This window comes from Pistacia vera, unplaced genomic scaffold (genome assembly GCF_008641045.1).
Source record: "Pistacia vera cultivar Batoury unplaced genomic scaffold, PisVer_v2 Contig40, whole genome shotgun sequence".
In the NCBI taxonomy this organism is placed as follows: Eukaryota; Viridiplantae; Streptophyta; class Magnoliopsida; order Sapindales; family Anacardiaceae; genus Pistacia; species Pistacia vera.
The window spans coordinates 3,561,897-3,585,223 of NW_022196224.1; the positions used below are offsets into that span (position 1 = coordinate 3,561,897).

At 36.1% G+C, this 23,327-nt stretch overlaps 1 pseudogene; it reads left to right on the plus strand.

Annotated features, from left to right (window-relative positions):
- The first annotated feature begins 7,765 nt into the window (after positions 1 to 7,765).
- On the plus strand, positions 7,766 to 19,019 carry LOC116141687 (annotated as a pseudogene).
- Positions 19,020 to 23,327: the final 4,308 nt, after the last annotated feature.

Here is a 23,327-nt window from a genome sequence, read left to right on the forward strand (position 1 = left end):
TGGCCTTTCCGTCTCTCTGCTCAGACAAAAGGACACCACTTAAGAGTTGTTCTTGCTGCTGCAGGTTGGCTCGCATTTGTTCGCTACAAAAAGCTCAGGATAGATGATAAGATCACTTTTAGCGTAGCAAATCTAGCTAATGGGATGATATACAAAATCAAAAGTTCAAAAAAAGATTAAGATCTTTGGTAGAGAAGTTTTTGATGATGTTTAAGTGAAGAGTTTAAGTTTCCAAATGGTTTTTTGCCTGGTATGGCTTGTGCAACTTATTATTGTCCTTAGTTTCCCGTTTCCAATAATAAGGTTTTGTGTGCTTGCATTTGGTGTCATCCATTTTATAATGTTGTTTTTGTATAGTCAGGCAAACTAGTTCTAGCGTACTACTTGTTTCTTGTTCACTATAAGGTAGTTTAGCATAATTAATTGAGTGATTGGTGTTGTTGTTCTACTTCATCCTCTCTCTTCGAATTATTTTGTTACTTTTTTTGGATTTTCATTACTTTTATGTATGAAAAGTTGAAAACCTTAAAGCTCGATCATATTTAATTAATTTCTTCTATCTATAAAAAATAATTCGATAAACCATAAAAGAAAAAAGTACATTAATTGATCACATTTAATTGTTCCACTAAACAACTAACAAAAGAGAAAAGCACAATGTTTGTACAATTACATAAGCTTCTATTGAGTGCTCTAACTCTGATGAGATTTGACATTTAATTTGTTTTTGCATGGTCGATCATGCATGTTCATGTTAATTCTGTGGACCACTTTTAAGAAAAAACAATTGAAAAGGGTTCTTTTTGTAGAATATTATATACATAATATGATGCAGAATTTAATCACTTACCTCCAACCATATTGTTCAAGTGTTGTAGAAAGCCAAAACGTAAATAATTTGTGAGTGAGTGTTTGAGAGATGTCTTCTAACCTATGTCTCCAGAACCTTTTTATGTTTTGTGATATCTCTTTGATAGAAAAGATGATATCCTTACAAATGGCTAGGTTAGGGACCAAGTAACTCCCATCAACTGTCTTTAACCTCTCATCAAGGATCAAGAGAGGCAGTTGAATAACTCCTTTAAACCACCTTGAATTGCATAATTGTGGCATGTGGCCACATCAAGTCTTACATTCTCCCACTTGGCCTCATGCCGCAATTTGAAAAATACTATATAGGTGATTAATCCGAATATGGCCATAATATGAGTTATAACAAGCATTACTTACATAAAAGCTCAATACATGAATGATGGCGGTCATATCCTTTAAATCAAATACTCCCTTCTATCTATTACAATGCATTTTTTATATAAGTACTTTATGAGTTTCTCTTAAATTTATGAATAAACTTCCTATAAGTCATTTGTGGTCTACTTTATTTTTGACATTTAACTTTATGAGCACCAAAAAATGTAATAGATAAACTGTATATGTCAAAATATCTGAATAAGGTCATAAATACAAATGTGAAAGTTAACTTATACATCAAATGAGCTAACAAGCCCCATACAATCCACATGATCCTTAAATTCTTTAACAAGCAATCCTTTGGTCATGGGATCGACAACCATTAATTATGTACTGATGTGTTGGATATCCACCTTTTGCTCTTTAACATGACCTCTAACTGAAAGATATTTTATATCTATATGTTTGCTACAACTATTACTTTTGTTATTCTTTGAGAAAAAAACGGCAGCTAAGTTATCACAATAAATCTTTAATGGCCTTGCAATGGAGTCGATACTCTTAAACCAGATATAAAATTTCTCAGCCACAAAGCTTGTGATGTAGCCTCATAACACACAATGAATTTTGCTTCCATTGTAGATGTTGCAATTATATTCTGTTTAGTGCTTTTCCAAGATATAGCACCATTAGCAAGTATAAATATATACCCAGAAGTAGACTTCTTAGAATCTCTACATCCACCGAAATAAGAGTCTATATACCCAATCACCTCCAAATGATAAGAGTGTAAGCATATAATCCTTGATTCCTTCCAGATAACACATAACTTTCTTGGCAGCTTTTCAGTGTTCAAGCCTGGGTTACTTTGATATTTACCCAACATTCCTACTGCATACCCTATGTAAGGTCTTATTTGAACTTAAAAGATTGATTATTTTGTTAAATCACCAAAAGCTATGGAAGGTGTAGCTTTATTGTTCTGACGGCACACTCTTCGCCACTCTGCTGATTGTTTGCAATTTTGTCAACTATCACTTTCTTGATAAGAAGTGCCAGTACATGTAATTGACAAACTTTTCATTGCAGAATATTCAACTGTCCTTGCATGCATTTCAGGTTTGATTGGATTAGCTCTAATGATTGTGAAATTTTTGTTTCTTCTTGGGGTCCCTCAACCCTTAGATCACCCCCATTACTATATGGAGGTGATCCAGTGATTGAGCTGTGGGGGGGAACAGTTACCTAAGTACATATGATTGTGAAACTTTCCAATTGAGTGCAAGATAGTGTTCTCATGGACTACACAGAGATCAAATAGGTCTTTCTTTACCTTTATTTTTGTTTTTAATCGAAATATCATGTCAGCCAAATGCAAATTTGATAGAAAGATTGAAAGAGTATTGAAAAGTGAGATCAGAATCTTGTCTGTGGACCCCTTTCTATCCATACTAGATATCAGATCTTGGTTATTTGACCATGATTCAAGGATTTTAACATAGCATTTCACTATTTATATGAAAGACATGAGGTTGCACTTGAAGTTGGGAATATTGAAAAATATTCAAGAGTTTGTAAAGGTACTTAAACCTTTAATTATTTGCTTTAGCTTGGTTGAAATTGTTTGTACAGTTCAATATAATGCAACAAGCTTATTTAATACATTATTATTTATTCAATGTAGTTTATCATATTTGATATTAGATTGCTCTGCAAGTTTCTTTAGATAGAAAAAAGAGAGTAGACTGATTACAAAAGACTGTTAACTTTTCTCTTTGACAATTAGATTATCAACTTTTCATTTCCATTGGACAGCACTAATTAAAAAAAAAAAAAAAATGAAAATAATCTACATAAAAAAACTCTTATGCAGTGTTCTGTTTCAGTGCTATCATAAATTATTGGGACAATGAGGGTAGATTAAATTAAGAGTTATTAATTTCATTGTTTGTATTTAAAGTTTTCTTTTAAAATAGTGTCTGATAACACATCTCATAAATTTTAAGAAAAGTTAATTACGATATAATTATTTTTGTATTTTTATGGAAACTTATAAAAGTTTGACTAATTATATCTTCAATTTGTTAATATATACTATGAATTATCAGCATAAAGTTGGTGTTAAAAGAAGCTTATCAAATGGTGTAAGATAGGCCGACCAATCCATCAAAGAATTATACATTCCAATAATAGCAGCTGGGGAGTTTTTAAAAGTGGCTCCATCATAAAGAGAATGAAAGTTGTTGTTCTTGTAACAGTTGTGCACATTTTCAGTTTGATTAGATGTTTGACCAAATACAGTTACTACTTAAAACGACAACGTGCTTCTTGGAACGACATTTTCGGTTTGATTTGATGTCTGACCAAATACAGTTTGATTAGAAGTATTTTAATATATGAATTTGATAAAGTAGTAATCATATCAGATGTTGAGAATGTTATTGCACCATATATTTTATTCCAAACATTTGCAATAAAATAAAGATGATCGAAAAGCTTTAAAAAAAAAAAAAAAAGGTAAGTTCGATGATATGCAGATTTTTGTGGTTTTTATGTGTTGAATTAAACTTAGGTCTCTTTTAGGTTCTCCTGTTTAATATTTTTGCTGGTGGACCCTCTTTGTTTATTTTCTTGTGATTAGTATGTATAGTTCCACGTTTCTAGAACAAGTATGTGCCCAATTTTTCAAAAGGTAAGCAGTTAATTAGCAATAACCTCTGTGGACGGCAAACAGTTTAAAACTTTTGAAGATATAGCGAGTTTCATCGAAACTTCCCAAACACTTTTTTCTGTTGAAGAATCGCAGTTGTTGAATCTGTAAAAGTTGATTGATAGTCTGATCCTATCTACAATTCATCATTTATCAAAGAATGAATGTCAGAAACATTCTTTTTTTTTTTTTAAATAACTGTAGTACAAAAGATAAATTTTAATTATTGTTTTTCCATACAATATCAATTTTGTTTAATTTTGTTATACCCGGGAAAACAAAGGGCTGACGTGGGAAGAGTCACGTTACGGGTGACCTGCTCCTGTCAGGGCAACGCGCACACGTCAGACCTGCAAAGTAATGTGGAGCTCACACGCGTCCATTCCTCTGCAGCAAGTCGTGCGAAATCAGTTTGGAAAAAGGAAAATGGGACGTAAAGCCGGATTACATCCTGACAATCACACCAACCCATGGATTTAATGATGATTACACGCTTCAATTTGATATAAGACGAAGAAGACTCCTCCATTAGGGGGATTCGGCCATTCTTCGCAAAAAACGACTCTCTCCCTTGTAAAAGAAAAAACACTTACTTTTCATAACTTTTTGTACGTCAGTCCGCTTTGCGACCTGACCCACACTAATATCAATACAAATCAGTGGACGTAGGATATGCTACCTTAGCATCCGAACCACTTTAAAAGTCTCATTTGCATTCATTTCATCTGATATATCCATTATCACGTGCATCAATTCATTAAATAGCAATACCCACGTGACAATTGGTTGGTGTCATAAACGAGCATCAACAAATTTTATTAATATGCATGTTCAAGATGATGAGTATGAGCAACCATGGAGTTTTTGCTGCTCAATTCCGGAGAATTAAATTGCAGGGGCGAATTCTTTGTGCGGATTGGCTTGAATTTTGTGGAGGCCATGGGCGGACCCAAGTTTTGATGAGTGGGAGCTAGTGACCCCACGCAAAATATATTACCATCTCTGGCAAAATATCAATTAATATATAAAATTTAATAAATAGAAATATTATTACCATTTCTAGAACCTTGTGTAATCATTTCCCTACTTGTAAATTTTCATAGCCGCAGGATGAAATTATAACTTATAATTAAATTTGGAAATAATTAGAGTATAATCATTCTTTAGTTAAGAATAGAATAACAGTGTCATGATTCACCAGTTCATTTTAATGGAGAGAAATAATATCGTGTGTTGTTATATATATCTTTTCATTAATAATCACACACTCAAATCGTTTGTTAATAACAATTTGGACGGTTTTAAAAACTAAAAACACATGTTATTATTTTATTTAAGTGGTTTCATCCAATGATGTGGGTGAAAGGAATGTTGCATGTAAGAGAAAATACGTTAAAAATATATTGGCATATGCATGTTAAAACTATTAAAAATCAAAATTTAATTATATTAATACATTTTATTCAGTTAAAATTTTATATGTTTGTGAACTTGATGTGGGTAACACGTTACTTAACATTTATCAATACACTAAAGTGAAAATTTGACATATTGACTTACTATAAAACTTACGATGACAGAATTCTATATTTATATATATATATAAAAAAAAAAAATAAATAAATAAAAAAAAAAAATTCAACTGAAATAGTGAAATGGTATTCTAAAGAGAAACACAAGCACAAGCTAATATACCATAATTAAAGATTATAAGAAAACCTGTTGACTAAGTTTAATGGGGTCGATGGATCTTTGTTAATTCATGCATATCAACAACTCTCAACAACAATGCAAAGACTTTTATTTTTTATTTTTTTTTTTATTTTTTTATTTTTTTTGTTCCTAAATTATGAAGAAACTATGACGGCCCTTCTCGACTGTTGATGCTTGATTTTGATATTAACAACTCGCACGTGCAAAGTGTTAAGAGAGTCTTAGAAATTAAACGTGATGGATTCATGAGATTTGAATATAGTGTTGAGATTATATATATTTGCAGAAACATAAATAATAGATAGACAAGAGAGATTTTTATAGTGGTTCGGATGCTTAAAGCGAATCATACATCTACTGTTATTTTATTATTCTCTGACTATTTTCATGATATTGCCTGTGAAGCGTATAAAGATGGAGAAATACTTTGTTTACAGAGAAAAATAAGCTTTCATGTGCCTAATTCTCATATGCCCAGCATCCTTTTTTTCACGAAGAGAGGTGCCCATTTATAAACCTTTAAGGTCAATGTAATAAGTGTCTTTGCAAGCTGCCTTGACACATGGAGAGCTCACATTCGTCCTTATCTTAAAATGAGATAGGGTTGGTATAAAATATCTTTGAGACGATATGAGCTTGACAATAAGTACACTTTGTCTTTTAGGTAGAGCTGACATCAGCTCTACTCTGATGCGTGTAATCTGTGATCTGGCCACGCCATCAGAGCTCTCAGATGGCATGGTCAGATCACAGATCGCACGCATCAGAGCACTTAGATGGCGTGGTCAGATCGCAGATCGCACTCATCAGAGCTCTCAGATGGCGTGGCCAGATCGCCAATCGCACGCATCAGAGCTATCAGATGGCGTGGTCAGATTGCAGATCGCACACATCAGAGCTCTCAGATGACGTGGCCAGATCGCAGATTGCATGCATTAGAGTTCTTAGATGGCATGGCTCGATCACAAATTGCACGCATTAGAGCTCTCAGATCGCGTGGCCAAATCGCAGATCGCACGCTTAGATCACGCGTTCAAGATCACTAAGATCACGCGCTCAAATCTCTAGCTCTCATATGGCATGGCCAGATCACAGATAGCACGCATCATAGCTCTCATATGGCATGGTCAGATCGCACGTATCAGAGCTCTTGGATCCCGTTGCCAGATCGCAAATCACATGCACAGATCGCGTGTTCAAGATAGTTGAGATCACGCACTCATATTGCCCAAATCGCAGATCGCATGCTCAGATCATCTAGATTGCGCGTTCAAGATCGTTGAGATCACGCATTCAGATAATTTAGATTGCACTTCTGAGCGGCCAGATCGCGTTTACGAGCGCTTAGATCGTTGATCTCGAGTTCTCAGATCAAGCTTCGTGTTTTTTGATCGAACTCCCTGTGTTCTCAAATCAAGCTTCGCGCTTTGTGATTGAACTTCTTCTTTTCTCAGATCAAGCTTCACGCTTTCTGATCGAACTCTCTATGTTCTCAGATCAAGCTTCGCGTTCTCTAATTGAACTTCTTCTGTTCTCAGATCAAGCTTCGCACTTTCTAATCGAACTTCTTATGATCTCAAATCGAGCTCCTTATACTCTCTGATCGAGCTCCTTATGATCTCAAATCGAGCTCTTTATGATCTCAGATCGAGCTCTTTATGCTCTTTGATCAAGCTTTTTATGATCTCAAATCGAGCTCCTTATGATCTCAGATCAAGTTTCTTATGCTCTCTGATCGAGCTCCTTATGCTCTCTGATTGAGCTCATAAGCTCGCTCGTTTGCTTAAGATCGCGTGCATTAGATCGTTCACATTGCACGCCTTAGACTCTCAAGTCAAGCTCCCATCCGATCGCGATCGGATCCTAGCTCTCAAATCGCGATCAACTCTCAATTCTGAGATTATGAATAGCCTCAGGTCTGTTCTCAGTTCTCAGATCGCAATCAGGTCCTAGTTCTCAGGTTGCGACCAACTGCTAGTGTTAGAAAAAATGCGTTGAAAACTCAAAACAGCCTTAAAAACATGCCGAAACGACGGATTTTGGCCCTGAAAATAGCCCCAATCGGGTTCCCCTATTACCATGACGTAGAGCTTGGAACGAGCTTTCCATGGATATCTTACGGGCTCCAAAACTCCTCATAGATCAAAAGTTATGGCTGTTTTAAGTTGGCTTGTCTGTTTAAGGCCTCTAAGTCGTGCGTTTGGGCTTCTGATGTCAACTCTCTCCAAGAATTCATCCACTGGACATTTCATGTCAATTATCAGATTATGCTCAGCTTCGGATCGCTCCAAACGATCAGATCGCAGTCCTAGCTCTCAACACCCGATCGCGCCAAGCATAGTTCGAGCTCTTCAGTTCGAGATTGCAACCTATAGTGTGACAACTATTCAGATCTAAGACATGAGTTTTTAAAGCGAGATTACGCACTCCAAAAACTAGGGAAGGGGAAGGGGAAGGGAAAGGGGGGGGGGGGGGGGGGGGGGGGGGGGGGGGGGGGTTCTGTTATGCTTAAAAAATCAGGGCTGATGTAGGCTCACGTCAGCAAGGACCAATCAAAGTTCAAGAAAGCATTGTGTCGTCCAAGCACTGCCACATCGTCCAAGGATAGAAGGAGTAAGGCTGTCATCCGCTTGGCAGGTAAAGGCCAGGCGAGTGAGTGGCTGGGAGTCACCTACTTGCCAAGACCCTACGCGATTTAAGGATATCTTCCGTGCAACTGGCCAATGAGGAGTAGGGTAGGAACTACACAGCACCTGCCCGCTGATAGACCCATAATCATTACCAAAGATCTCTTACTATAAATAGAGAGCTCCCCTCTATTTTTCAGGATTCTAGTCTTGATAACAAAAGTAATACTCTCTCTCAGAGATCGCTGCATTCGACCTGATTGTACTATTTCATAACTAAGCAGGCAGTGGACGTAGAGTTCGTTTTGAGCATCTGAACCACTTTAAAAATTGTCTCCCTGTCATTTGATTCATTTCACAGTTCACGTGTAATATCTAAGTCCACTTAACATTTTGCACGTGCGAGTCGTTGGTGTCAAAATCTAGCATCAACCATCAACTTAACAATTTATTTAATGACCAGGTTTGATAGTTATATTTTGATCATAAGTTAATGCTTGTAAAATAATGACCATCAGCTCATATGCATCCATGTTTATGAATTTATAAATCAAAAAAAGAACTTTCATATCATTAATTAAGGGTGTTCGGTTCCGAGTACCCTGCATTTTTTGAAGGAACCGGAATCGACGGTTCCTTGAAATTTGGAACCAGAACCAGAACCGACGATTCCAGTTCTTAGGTACCCAGAACCAGAACATGTGGTTCCGGTTCCGGTTCTGGGTACCTTTTAAAATTACAAGGACCTCCCCCCTCCCCCCACCTGGCACTTGTTAACAAAAATAAAATTACAAATTATAAATTCAAAATTACAAACTCCATTACTTTGTAAAGGTAGATTCTCAAAAGTCAAACCAACTTACTTTAAGTGTTATGAAATATAAATATAAATGTATTCACATTACTTTTTCTACAAAAGTTTTTATTAACCCCCATAATCTTTAATTTTATTTTATATTAGCCTCAGTTCCTGATTCCTGGTTCCTAACTATAGGAACCGGAACTGGAACCGCAACCGCACAGTAACGGTTCCAAAAATTTGGAACTAGAACCTACTCATTGACGGTCGATTCTGGATAGAAACTGGAACCAAACCTTAGGTACCCACTAGTTCTGGTTCCAACCAGTTCTTTTGAACACCTAGTTTATGGTCCACCACCCACCCATATAATGAGCAATAAAGTTAATTAATTTGAAGCGTATGACAAAGAAACTTCTATCTACAATCTAACAAAAGAACAAACATTGATAGAATTGGAATCTAATTTACCACTAAAAAAGAGTAGTATCATAACCATTCACTTTCAAAACATCTAGTCAGATTATACAATTAAACAAAAGAAAAAATTCATGACATGACTGAAAAAAACAAGTGGTAGTCGGTACCAAGTGAAGCGCAAAAAAAAAAAAAAAATCTTTTATCTTTCTACCAACCCTCTTCTGAAAAAGCAAGTCAAAAAGATCCAAGAATCCTTGGAAAATTAATGCCAACTTTATCTTTGCAACTTCACCATTATATTATTTTATTAATAAACGTTTACTATATATACCTATCTTTAATTGCCATTCTTGTTCACCTCTCCACATCATTTCTTGTTTTGGCAACTAAAACATGTCTCATCTTGAAGAAAATGGATTCTTCCAGCTTGGTCGAGAACGCCTGACAAACCTAGTGAAGGAGAAAAATGTCGGCCTGCTTCAAATGTTACGTGGGACTCAAGGTGTAGCTTTTGCTATTGGAACAAACACTGATGAAGGACTCAGTAACAGTGACGATGATATTGCTCGCAGACGTGTGGCATTTGGTTCAAACTCGTATCCAAAACCACCCTCGAAAAGCTTCATCCATTTTGTCGCAGAAGGCTTCCAAGATCGTACGATATTGATTCTTTTAGGCTGTGCAGCATTTTCTCTTGTTTTTGGCATAAAAGAACATGGCCTGAAACAAGGTTGGTATGACGGTGGGAGCATTCTTTTAGCCGTCTTTCTCGTCATTGTTGTCTCTGCTGTAAGCAACTTCAGGCAAAATATCCAGTTTGAAGAGTTATCAAAACGCAGCAGCAATATCATAATTGAAGTTGTTCGGAGTCGTCGGCACCAACAAATTTCAATCTTTGAAATTGTTGTCGGAGATGTTATTTGCTTAAAGATTGGAGACCAAGTTCCAGCTGATGGCTTGGTTCTCGACGGGCATTCTTTACAAATGGACGAATCAAGTATGACTGAGGAGAGCGATCATGTGGAGGTAAACAGCAGCCAAAATCCATTCTTGTTTTCTGGCACCAAGGTGGCTGACGGTTATGCTTGAATGCTTGCTACCTCAGTTGGAATGGACACAGCATGGGGCCAAATGATGAGCCAGATAAGCCGGGACACCGGCGAACAGACTCCTCTTCAAGGTCGGCTCAATAAACTAACTTCTTTAATTGGGAAGGTTGGATTAGCAGCTGCTTTCTTCGTTCTTCTAGGCTTACTGGTCCGCTACTTCACTAAATTTAATGGAAGCAACACTAAGTTTGAAGAGATTGTGAATGTTGTTTTGGGAAATGTGGCTACAGCAGTCACAATACTCGTGGTTGCAGTCCCGGAAGGTCTGCCGTTGGCTGTTACTCTGACTCTTGCTTATTCGATGAAGAGAATGATCTCGGATCAAGCTATGGTGAGAAACCTTTCTGCCTGCGAGACAATGGGCTCTGCAACTGTTATTTTGACGGATAAAACGGGCACTCTCACTATGAACCGGATGAAGGTGACCCAGTTTTGGCTTGGCCAAGAACGTATACAAGATGGTGATGTTTCTTCCATATCTCAACGGATTGTTGAATTGATCCAACAAGGGGTTGCTCTGAATACAACTGGTAGTGTCTTCAGGGAAAATTCGAGATCTGAATACGAGTTCTCAGGTAGCCCCACTGAAAAAGCAATTCTTTCTTGGGCTACCCTGGATATGAACATGGATATGGAGAAAGTAAAACAGAGTTGTACAGTTCTCCAAGTTGAGCCCTTCAATTCACAAAAGAAACGGAGTGGGGTTATGATAAGGAGGAATACAGACAACACAATCAACGTGCATTGGAAAGGAGCAGTAGAGATTATTCTAGCAATGTGTTCAACTTACCTTGATGCTTCTGGAAATACTAAGAATCTGGATGATGGTGCAAGGGAGACAATGGAACAAATTATTGAAGATATGGCAGCCAGCAGCCTCCGATGCATTGGTATTGCGCATAAACAAGTTTCACAAGAGGCTGCAGAGGATCAGAAAAAGTTAATTGAAGACGGCTTGAGCCTAATAGGATTGGTGGGTATAAAGGACCCATGTCGCGCAGGGGTAAAGAAAGCGGTGGAAGATTGCCAAAACGCCGGAGTGATCATCAAGATGATCACTGGTGATAATATTTCCACTGCAAAAGCCGTCGCTACTGAAAGTGGAATTCTCAGGCCAAATCAGGACACATCCACTGGATTAGCGATAGAAGGACAGGCATTTAGAAACTTCACAGAAGATGAGAGAATGGAGATAGTTGACCAAATATCTGTGATGGCAAGATCCTCTCCTGAAGATAAAATGCTCATGGTAAAGTGCTTAAAAAAGAAAAATCATGTGGTCGCAGTCACAGGGGATGGCACAAATGATGCACCAGCTCTGAAGGAAGCTGATATAGGACTATCTATGGGAATTCAAGGGACTGAAGTGGCTAAGGAGAGCTCCGATATTGTCATCATGGATGATAATTTTGCATCAGTTGCCGCAGTTTTGAGGTGGGGAAGATCTGTCCATACCAACATTCAGAAATTCATTCAGTTCCAGCTTACAGTAAATTTTGCTGCTCTTGTAATCAACATTTTGGAAGTAGCTTCGGCCGGTGAAGTTCCATTAACAACAGTCCAGTTGTTGTGAGTGAATCTTATCATGGACACTTTAGGTGCCCTAGCTTTGGCTACCGAGAAGCCCACCAGGGAGCTCATGGACAAACCACCTCCGGGTCGTTCACAGCCACTTATCACCAACATTATGTGGAGGAATCTTCTGGCTCAAGCTCTATATCAGATAGCGGTGTTCTTGACCCTCCAGTTTAAAGGTGAATCAATCATTGGTACTGTAAATGAGAAGGTAAAAAACACCATGATCTTCAACACATTTGTCCTCTGCCAAGTTTTCAATCAATTCAATGCAAGGAAGCTTGAAAAGAAAAACGTCTTCGAGGACATACATAAGAACAAGTTATTCTTGGGGATTATTGGGATAACAGTTTTTCTTCAAATAGTGATGGTTGAATTCCTGAACAGGTTTGCAGATACTGAGAAGCTGAAGTGGGAGCAATGGGGTTTATGCGTTGCTATTGCAGCTGTTTCTTGGCCGATTGGTTGGATTGTCAAGTGCATTCCTGTTCCAGAGAACTCTAAATCTAAAGTGGAGTAGTACTACTGAGAATTTAAAAACCTATCTTCTTATCATACTTATGTTAAATAAAAAGAAAAATATGTTAAATAACCTTTTTTAATATAGCTTTATCGGCTTAAAGTTCTTTCTACTTTGTCTCTTCTCGATTAATGCGCAACTCTGAATTGCTTGTACCTGAATTGTCCAAAAAGACTCCATTCTTTTTTCGAGATGGGCCTAATGTTTTAGAATTGTTTGCTTTAACCTATTTAGATGAACATATTTCAAATAAAACCCCTTCTCTTACGTCAGATTGATAGCATCATCATCTTTTTCCTAGACGATATCATTACACTGATGTCATTTTTTTACTTGTATAAATTACTTTAATAAACAGCTACTTGCTAATTCCACTTTCTTGTGTTGTTGAATTAGCAAATAGCAATAGATTTCTTAGGCGTGAATTTAAATACATATTATGGTAATTAGCAATAATTTTTTTATTGTTTTGTTGAATGGAATTTTGTCTTCTAGCATGATTATGTAAAACCATTACAATAATGATTTGCTTATAATTGAGTTATAGAACTAATTCAAACAAATAGACAAAAACTACATTAAAAAAAATTACGTAAAATAATTACTCTATCTTTTGTTTTTTATCTATTTCTATGACTCAATTGTACAACTTAATTATAAGCATAACATTGGTCAAATAATTAAGAGAAGCATTAGCCAAAATGTAGTAATGGTAAGTGATGATAGTAGTGTTGTTGTTGTTTTTTTTTTTTTCTTCTAGGTCCTGAATAAGGTTTAATATATGCTTCTAAAATAATTTTATGGATCTTTCTAAATATTCTCATGATCTTTGTCTTCTTTTATAAAACCACAAGTGGGCGCAGGGTCGGGGATCTCATTCCCCGTCCCCACCCCGAACTACTAAGGGTGCATTTGGCTTATTATTTTTATCCATATTCTCTATCCTATTCTTCAAATGTTGTTTGACACGTTATGCCCAAAATATTAGTCTATTTTTTTAATTACTTTTAGACCCCATAAGTTTATTCATTTCATTAAATACCCCTAGGAAAAAAGTTTAAAAATTAACAGAAACACCCCCACCCACAATACTTGCCAGATTTCGGCAACCACCGCCGGTGGTAGCCGGAATTTGTCACAACAGTCACACGACCACCGGAAATAGCCGTTAATGGCTAGATCTGGCCTTTTCCAGCCAAATCGGCCACGGATCTAGCCGGAAAAGGCCAGATCTGGCCGTTAGCGATAGACAAAGAAATGGCTGCCGTTAACTGTCAACGACGGCCAAAGTTGGCCTTTTCCGGCCGTCGAAGGCCACATCCAGCCTTAGATCTGGCATTTTTCGGCTAGATCCGTGGTGGATATGGCCGGAAAAGGCCATATCGATCCAAATCCGATCGGATTTTGTGGTTATCCAATTTTTTGGCCAGATTTCGACGGTGGTGGCCAGAATCTGGCACTTTGGGTGTTAGGGGTGTTTTTGTCATTTTACAATATTTTAATATATTGGGGTGTTTATTAAATTAGCAAACTTTGGGGGCTTTTTAATAAATTTTTAAATTTTATCTCGTAGTACTCCCCTATTTAACTATCCAATACTATCCCCAAAATCCTACCCAAAATAATAAACCAAACGCACCCTAGAATTTTGCCCCACCTAATTCCCCATTTATGGGGATGTGTGCAACTGCATCATCCAATTAGAGGTGAGCATTTGGGACCAGACCCAAAAAGCCCACCCAAAAACTAGGGACTAGGATCGGTCCTCACAAGGACCTGTCCTAGGGGGTCCAGTCCCAAAACCTGGCCCAAACCGTGGAGGAGGGCCTGAGCCCTGGTTCGAGCCCTCCTCTAGTCCTAGGCTCGGGGCCAAACCTTTTTTTTTTTTAATGTCGCCTGACAAATTACCAAAAACCCCATACTTTGAATTTATAATAAATATGGGGGCTAAATTGATATTTTACAAAAAATAGATATATTGCATTGACCAGGCAAGGGTCATATGGGGGGAAAACTTCATTTTTTTGCACTTCCCCCCCAAACGTCAACTATAAAACCCCCCAATATTTCGCATTTTCTTCACAACTCAACTCTCATCTATTCTCTTCTCTCAATCTCTCTACTCCAATTCTCAAATTCTCTTCAATTCAATTAATATTTATATTTATTCATATTATTATTTATATTATTCAATTTTTTCCATTTTTCAATTTCATCTATTATTCCTATTATTATTCAATTTCTTCATTTTAATTATTTATTATTTTAATATAAATTCATAATGGATTCCCGAAATTATGCATTCGAAGGATCATCTCCAAATCAATATTACGTTCCATCCACCAAAGAAATGGAAGGATTTAGATCCATTTTCATCCTTTCAAGAGGGAACAACTTCAATTCCATAACCACAAACAGTCAGGACTAAGTCCAGCCAAACACAAGTGAGCTGCAACTCCACGACCTGACTGTCAAAGAGGGTCATGTTCGAGGTATGACAATTCTTCACCAAATCGAAATGGCCAAAGCTAAATGGGTTGGGTGAAGAGACATGTGGGGAATGAAATTTTTGTTCAACCGATATTGGTGTTGAAAATGGGATTTCGACGATGCGGCAGCACTTGGAGAAAAAGCACCCCCAACAAATGCAGCAGTCCCGCCAGTTTGGTTCAGGTTTAAGTACTGCACCAGGTAGGCAAATTCAAACTAAACATAATTTTAATCCATAATCCTTAACTCTCTCAACATGGAATTACAATGCACTCACAACACGAGAGGAAATAGCAAAATTCATATGTGCTACGGACTCTCTTATTTCTTTATCTGAAAATCCTTATTTTGTTCAAATGATTAAAACAGTTTTTTGTCCAGCATTTACCCCTTTTAGTAGAGCTACAACTAGAATGGACATAAAGAACCTTTATGATAAAATAAAAAATCAACTTAAAAATGAATATCAAAATTTTAGGAATATATCTACTGTACTTATTTAAGATATATAGGCTGCTAGATCAAAAACAGATTTTTTTAGTGTCACAATACATTATCTAGATCATGGTTGACATTTACAACAAAAATTGATAAGTTTTAAAGCATTATGTGAAAAACATAGTGTTGAAACTATTTATTTTACAATTATTGAAGTTTTGCAAGAATATTTATTACTTGAGAGAGTTATGGCACTAACGCTTGATAATGCAGTTGCTAATACCTCAGCAATTTCTTTATTTGAAAAGAGATTGGATCCGCATGGTGAAGGCAAATTTTTTTCACCAGAGATGTGCTTGCCACATCATTAATTTGATTGTTAAAGTAGGTTTAAAAGATATACATTCGAGGATTGAAAGGGTGTGTGCGGCTATCAAATTCATCTCTCGGCTATCAAATTCATCGCCGGTAGCAATTAAAGATGGACTGAATTCCATAAATATTGTTACCAACCAAAGAAGTTATGTATGGACATGTCTATCCATTGGAACTCCACGTACCTAATGTTGGAAAAAGTTATACCAACCGTGAGACAAATTACAAAGTTCGTCAACCAAAAGAATTATCTGGAGGAAGTCGTCAACAAATCCGATTGGACGGTTTGCGAACTATTTTTTTCGTTTCTTAAAGTTTCTTTACAATTCCACTAATTTATTAAGTGGTATTTATTATCCTACTACTAACGTAGTGTTAGATATTTTACTTCGAATTTCTACAACTTTTGCTACATATAGATATAATGAAGATTTGCGCGACATTGTTGTTGCAATGGAAAAAAAAAAAACCAGAAATATTGGTTAGATAAATATTTCATTCTTATATGGATTAGGTCTTATTATAGATCATATATTTAAATCAAGCGTATTTAATTATACAGTTGCTGAGATAGGCCATAATTTACAATATGACTATAGTTCTTATTTGATAGAATTTAATAGAAAATTAGAAAGCCTTATTTCTTTGCATAAGAGTAGGCATATTGGAGTGTCCAACGCCAATAGAGACGAGCAGTAGGACCCTGATGAAGACCAAGGATGGCAAGGAACGAGCATCTGGAGGTTTGTGGAATGCAGCAGCGATGGTGGTGGAAGTAGGAGCTCATATAGACAACTTGGACCAAATGAGCTGTATCAATACCTACAAATGGACATGTCCTACATTACCACAAAGGAGAAGTGTGAGATGAATGAGTTTCAATGGTGGAACCACAATGCAAGTCAATTCTTATAGTAGCCAAAATGACACGTGACATTTTATCCATGCCAATTTCGACAATTGCATCCGAGTCAGCACTCTTAATTAGTGGCTGCATTGCTGAAGAGAGAAAATGTTCTTTAACCAATGAGATGGTTAAAGTCATAACATGTTTACGGGATTGGACTCATGTGGACAGAGGAGATCAGTAGCACCTTGAAGATCTCGAACTACTCAACCTCTTCAGAATCACAGATTTGGAGGATGTAAATATTATTGACGATGAAAATTAATAATTTAATAAAATCAAATTTATTTAATTGTTTATTTGTGAAGTGCAATTGTGTGAATATTATATTTACGTTAAAACTTAAAATTAAATTGTTATTATCTCCTTAAAGTTTAAATTAAAAACACCCTAAAAAATTACATTAAACCCCTTTATATAATTTTGATTAAGACCCTAAATATATATATATAGGGGGTAAATGAAATTATTTAGACCCATGGGATCGGTCCTAGGACCGGTCCTATGAGCCTAGGATCGGTCCTAGGGACCAGTCCGATCCCTAATATTATTCATGGACTTGGGACGGTCCTAAGCCCATGAAAGACTGGTCCCAACTGAGCCCAAACCCTAGCCCGGTTGGGTCTGATCTCTGCCCACCTTTACATCCAATAGAGAAAACACAACCAAGAAAACAAATGGTGGTGGCGGCCATGTATGATCTTCCTTCAACACTCATGAACACCTAAACCACCCATTCAACACCCAATACCACCACATAACCCCATAAGAACCTTATCACTACTCAAACAAAATTGAAAGTTGTTTAAAGAGTTGTATAAACTTAGTAGAATGGGTTAAATTGAAATCCTAATACTGTATTACTAAAACATGAATTATAAAATAAGAAATCAAAACACTAATTAATTTTTGTAACTACACCTTTATTAAGTTATAACCTTCTAATAGTAATAAAATTAGTTGGTCCTACCATTATGACTATAGAGAGGTTTTACCGTATAAAGGAAAGTAAAACATTCAATAGAGTTTTTTTAAATAAATAAAAAAAACATGTATTCCAAATTAAATCAACGTCATGCACATAAGCGTGAGGTCTAGGGAACAAATGTCCCTCTTACCAACTTATTTGGATGGGATCGATTTAATTTGGGTCTGTACTTAGTGTCACGTCCGACCCAAGCCCAACTCCATACGAGGCCCAATGTCCAGTTTAAGAGGCTTGATCCAGACTTGACCTATAAGCATCAAAGAATATGCCAGAGAATATCTCTAGAAGCTTCCAACATATTCCTCACCAAAAAGGCAACACAATAGGACTAGGATTCTATTGCTTGTACACTAAATCCTAGTCATCCATCTTAATGGATATGTATAGATATGAACCGTTGGATCTACTTGTAAAATCCTATATAAAGCTAGCTAGTCTTAGTTTACCTCATTCATTCCCATATGGGTATAGGAATGGGTTCGACCCAATTTGTGTAGGTGTGGGTCTAGGTGTATGGACTGGTGCATTCTCTTCTCGAGATGGACTGGTTGCTGACTTGGGTAGGCATTGGTCCCAATCGGGCTTGGGTCTGGGCCCGAGCTCGACTAGGACTGGTCTCATTTGGGACCGACTCGCTCATGGTCTCAGGCCCATAAGAAATTTTAGGATAGGAACCGGTCCCTAGGACTGGTCTTTGGCCCATAGGATCGGTCCTATAGGCCTAGAAAATTATTTTTCACACCCCCCTCCCCCCAATTTTTTAATATTTAAGGGGCCAAAAACAATTATGTAGGGGGGTTTATGTAATTTTTAGGGGCTTGGAAAATTTATTTCCACCAGGGAGTTAGTAAATTTTTAATTAATTTTAAAAGATAATAAAATAATAAATAAATTAATGGTTAATTATAATTAATAATAATTTATAAATATGAGGATTTAAATTTAAACTTTAAAGAGACAATTTAATTAATTAATTTTAACATAAATGTAATATTCACACATCATACATTCACACTTCATAAATAAACAATTAAATAAATTTATTTTAATTAAATTATTTATTGTCAACAATATCTACATCGTTCAAATATGTGTTCCTGAAGAGTTCGAGTAGTTCAGGATCTTTAGGGTGCTGCTGTGTTCTTCTCTCTGCATGAGTCAAATCCCGTAAACACGTTATCACTTCAATTATCTCATTGGTTAAAGAGCATCTTCTGTCTTCAATAATCCAGCCACTCGTTGAGAATGCTGACTCGGATGCAATTATAGAAACCAGCACAGATAAAATGTCACATGCCATTTAGGCTACAATGGGGAGTCGAATTTAATGTTGTTTCCACCATTGAAGCACATTCATCTCACGTTTCTCCTTCTTCATCATGTAGGACATGTCCATTTGTAGTTAGTGACTCAGCTCATTTGGTCCATACATGTACGCACTAGAGCTGTTACTTCCGCCGCCATGTTCCATATACGTCCACATGCTCGATGCTTGATAGTTGTCTTCATCAGGGTCCCGTTGGTCATCTCTACTGGACGTTCCAGTTCCATTGTACCTACTCTGATATAAAGAAAAAAGGCTTTCCAATTTTTGCTTAAAGTTAATCAAATAATACGTATAATCATGTCATAAATGCTCGCCTATCTCTGTAACTATACAATTAACTACATGTAATTTAAACCTAAGATCTACAACAATGCCTAATCCATATAAGACACTACAACATTATGCCTTTCTAGCCATGGCGTTCATTGTAGCTAAAAGTATGAATTCTACAAATGCAATGTTTTGTAGCTTATCGTAGTTAGAAGTGGAGCAGCTAAAAGTTAGCCATGTAACTTTTTGCTTATGTAGCTAACGGTTTATATTTTTTTCCTATGGATGAGATTAATATGTAACTAAAACTTAAATGTTTTTGCTATAACAATAATAAGCTTGTAGCAAAAGCTTTGCCTTTATAGCCATGGAGAATAGTCTGTATAGCTATATTTGCATTTTAGCTACCCAAATATAAATTTATAACTAAACCTTGAAAATTCCTACTACAAAAATAATATGCATAGCAAATATATTAACCTTTTAGCAACATAACCACTAAAATCGTAACTAAATAAAAAGATCATTTGTCACATATATAGTGAATTCGTAGCTAAATATTAATTTTTTTTGCTACAGAAATATATGTCATATCTATATATGAAAAGATATTGCTATGGACATAGTGTGTTAATGGCTAAATACTGAAATTACTTGCTATGAATACTTTTGATTTATAGCTAAATATTATAATTATTTGCTATGGACATATTGAAGTCATATCTATATATGAAATTCAATTGCTATGGACATAGTGTGTTAATACTTAATAGCTAAATATTGAAATAACTTGCTATGAATACTTTTTATTGATGTATTGATTGTAATCAGTAGTCAGTAGCTTAAGTTCAATTGTTAAGTTAGTTAAATAAGTCTAAGCAGGTGTTTGCCCAACTTATTCAACTGGAATGGTTACCAAGTAATTTGGGTTTAGTTGAGGTTAATTGTGGTAAGGTTGGGTTTAGTTGAGGTTAACTATGGTAAGGTTAAAGTAATACCATGGTTTAGTTAAAGGTTAGTTTAGTTATTAAAAGTAGTCAACGATTGTAAGTAAAGTGTGTGACTAAAAATCACGCTTGAATAAATTCAAGAAAACTCTTTTCTCTTTGTTCCGTTTTGCTGCATTTCTTTTTCATTATGTTACATGGTATCAGATCAATAGGTTCGAATGTCTTCACCAATCAAGCAAATCAGAAGTAGAAGCTAATCATTGGAGGTTGTTTGAGAACACGTTAGTTCTACCTCAATCTACGATTTTTTCTCTTGATCTGAATTTGTCAAGATTTTCAGTAGCTAGTAAGAATGGAGAATGTCCACGGAGAATCAACAATCACTACAATAGATTCAAATTCACCACTCTATATTCATCCTTCAGATACACCTGGTTCAGTTTTGGTCTCAGAACAGTTAATTGGCACTGAGAACTATGGAATTTGGAGCCGACCTATGATGGTTTCACTGCGAGCGAAGAATAAGTTAGGGTTCGTGGATGGTACTTGTAAAAACTCCAGTTTTAACTCTCTTCTACATGCACAATGGGAACGATGCAATTTGCTAGTCTTGGCTTGGATTTTTAACACGGCTTCAAAGGATATTTTCAATGGGATTGTGTATTCAACAAATGCTTCTCAGTGTGGCAAGATCTACAGGAGCAGTATAATAAAGTAAGTGGAACAAGAGTTTATGCTATTCATAGAGAAATTGCAAATCTGGTTCATGGAACAAATACAATTGTTGTCTATTAAAATAAACTCAAGTCATTGTGGGATGAATTGAGTTCGTTAGTTTGCTTGCCTCATCCAGATAGCAATTCTGCGAAAGCTTATCTTGATCACCTTAACCAGCAAAAATTGCTACAATTCTTGATGGGGTTAAATGACTCTTATTCTATGGTACGGAGTCAAATATTGCTTATGTCTCCTCTTCCCTCTGTGAAACAAGCTTATTCTATGGTGAATCAAGATGAAAGCCAAAAAAATTTGTCTGGAATGAACACTAACTCAAAGGTTTCAGCTGCCTTATATGTTCAAAATAATTAGAGGGGACCAGGTCAGAATAAAGGAAAGAAACCGTATATAGAGTGTGAACATTGCCATTTACCAGGACATAAGAAAGACACTTGCTACAAGCTTCACGGATATCCAGCCGATTTTCAGTTTACCAAAGGGAAATCTGGAACAAAAACTAAAGCAAACCATGCACAATCCACAAATTCAACCACAGAAATTGCACAATCTGGCATGACTCCTGGGAATGTTTTGTCATCAGAACAGTATAATCAACTCCTGCAGTTGCTTGGAAAAGAAAATGTGGCATCACTAGCAGCTAATCTAGCAGGCAGTTTTACTTCTCTATATTCCTGTTATGATACAAATAGTTGGATTTTAGATTTGGGTGCCACTGATCATATGACACATGATTTCTTTAGTCTTGAATCTCTTATTGAAATAGCATCATCTTCAAATACTTTAGTTAGCCTTACCAATGGTACAAAGACTAATATCAAACACACTAGTTTTGTTAAGTTGGATAATGACACCTGTCTTGAAAATTTATTGCATTTACAAGAGTTCAAGTATAATCTTTTGTTAGTGTCAAAGTTGACTGCTTCCAAAAAATATTCAGTCACGTTTTATCCTGATTTTTGTTTAATTCAGGATCTTTGGAGTGGCAAGTTGAAGGGGATTGGTAAACATAGCCAAGGATTATACTATTTCATGCCCATTTCAAAAATAAATTCAAATGTATTAGGTTCAAATATTGAGAATAAAGTTGTTGATAGTGCATCTTGTTTGAGACATGTTGTAACTCCTGTTTCAGAAATGAATAAAAATCAGTCTTATTTGTCATCTTCAACATCTTGTTTGAATGTTAGTTCTGACATTTGGCATCAAAGGTTTGGTCATGCCCCTTATCATGTTTTAAAATTGATACATAACGATTTGTCCACATTAAATCCATCACACTGTACAGTTTTCCTTTAGCAAAATAGACCCGAATATCATTTCCTTTAAGTACTTCCACAACTTCCAATATTTTTTTATCTTCTTCATATGGATGTTTGGGGTCCTTATAAACTGCCAACACATGGTAATGCTAGGTATTTTTTTTACTATTGTAGATGATTTTTCTTGAATTACTTGGTTGTTTCTTATTCAGTTCAAATCAGATGTATTTCAAACACTACGAAAATTTTTGCTTATGGTTCGAAATCAATTTCATCAAACACCTAGATGTATAAGGACAGACAATAGGTTAGAGCTTTTTAATAAACAGTGTAAAGATTTACTACAAGATAAGGGCATCATGCATCAAAGTTCCTGTGCTTATACACCACAACAAAATGGCATAGTTGAACAAAAACATAGGCACATTCTAGAGATAGCTAGAGCTTTGAAATTTCAATCTAATCTACCACATAGTTTTTGGGGAGATTGTGTTAAGACAATTGTTTATCTTATTAATCGATTGCCAACCAAAGTACTTAATGGATTGTCACCATATGAAAAAAAATTTGGGCGGAAACCTAAGATTGATCATTTGAAAGTTTTTGGATCCTTGGCTTATGCTACAGTTTTATCCCCTAAAGACAAGCTTTCTCCAAGCTCTAAGCCTTGTGTGTTCATAGGTTATTCCTCATCACAAAAGGGTTATGTCTTATATGATTTAACATCTCATTCTGTGTGTATTACTAGAGATGTAGTTTTCTATGAATCTATTTTTCCTTACACTCTGTCACGAGCATCTAAATCATTGTTTTTATCTGAACCTTTCATGGCACTTGACACTGCATCTTTACCTACATGTTCAAATCCAATTGCATCTGTTAGAGACATGTCATCTATTCCTAACACAAAACCAGAACCAG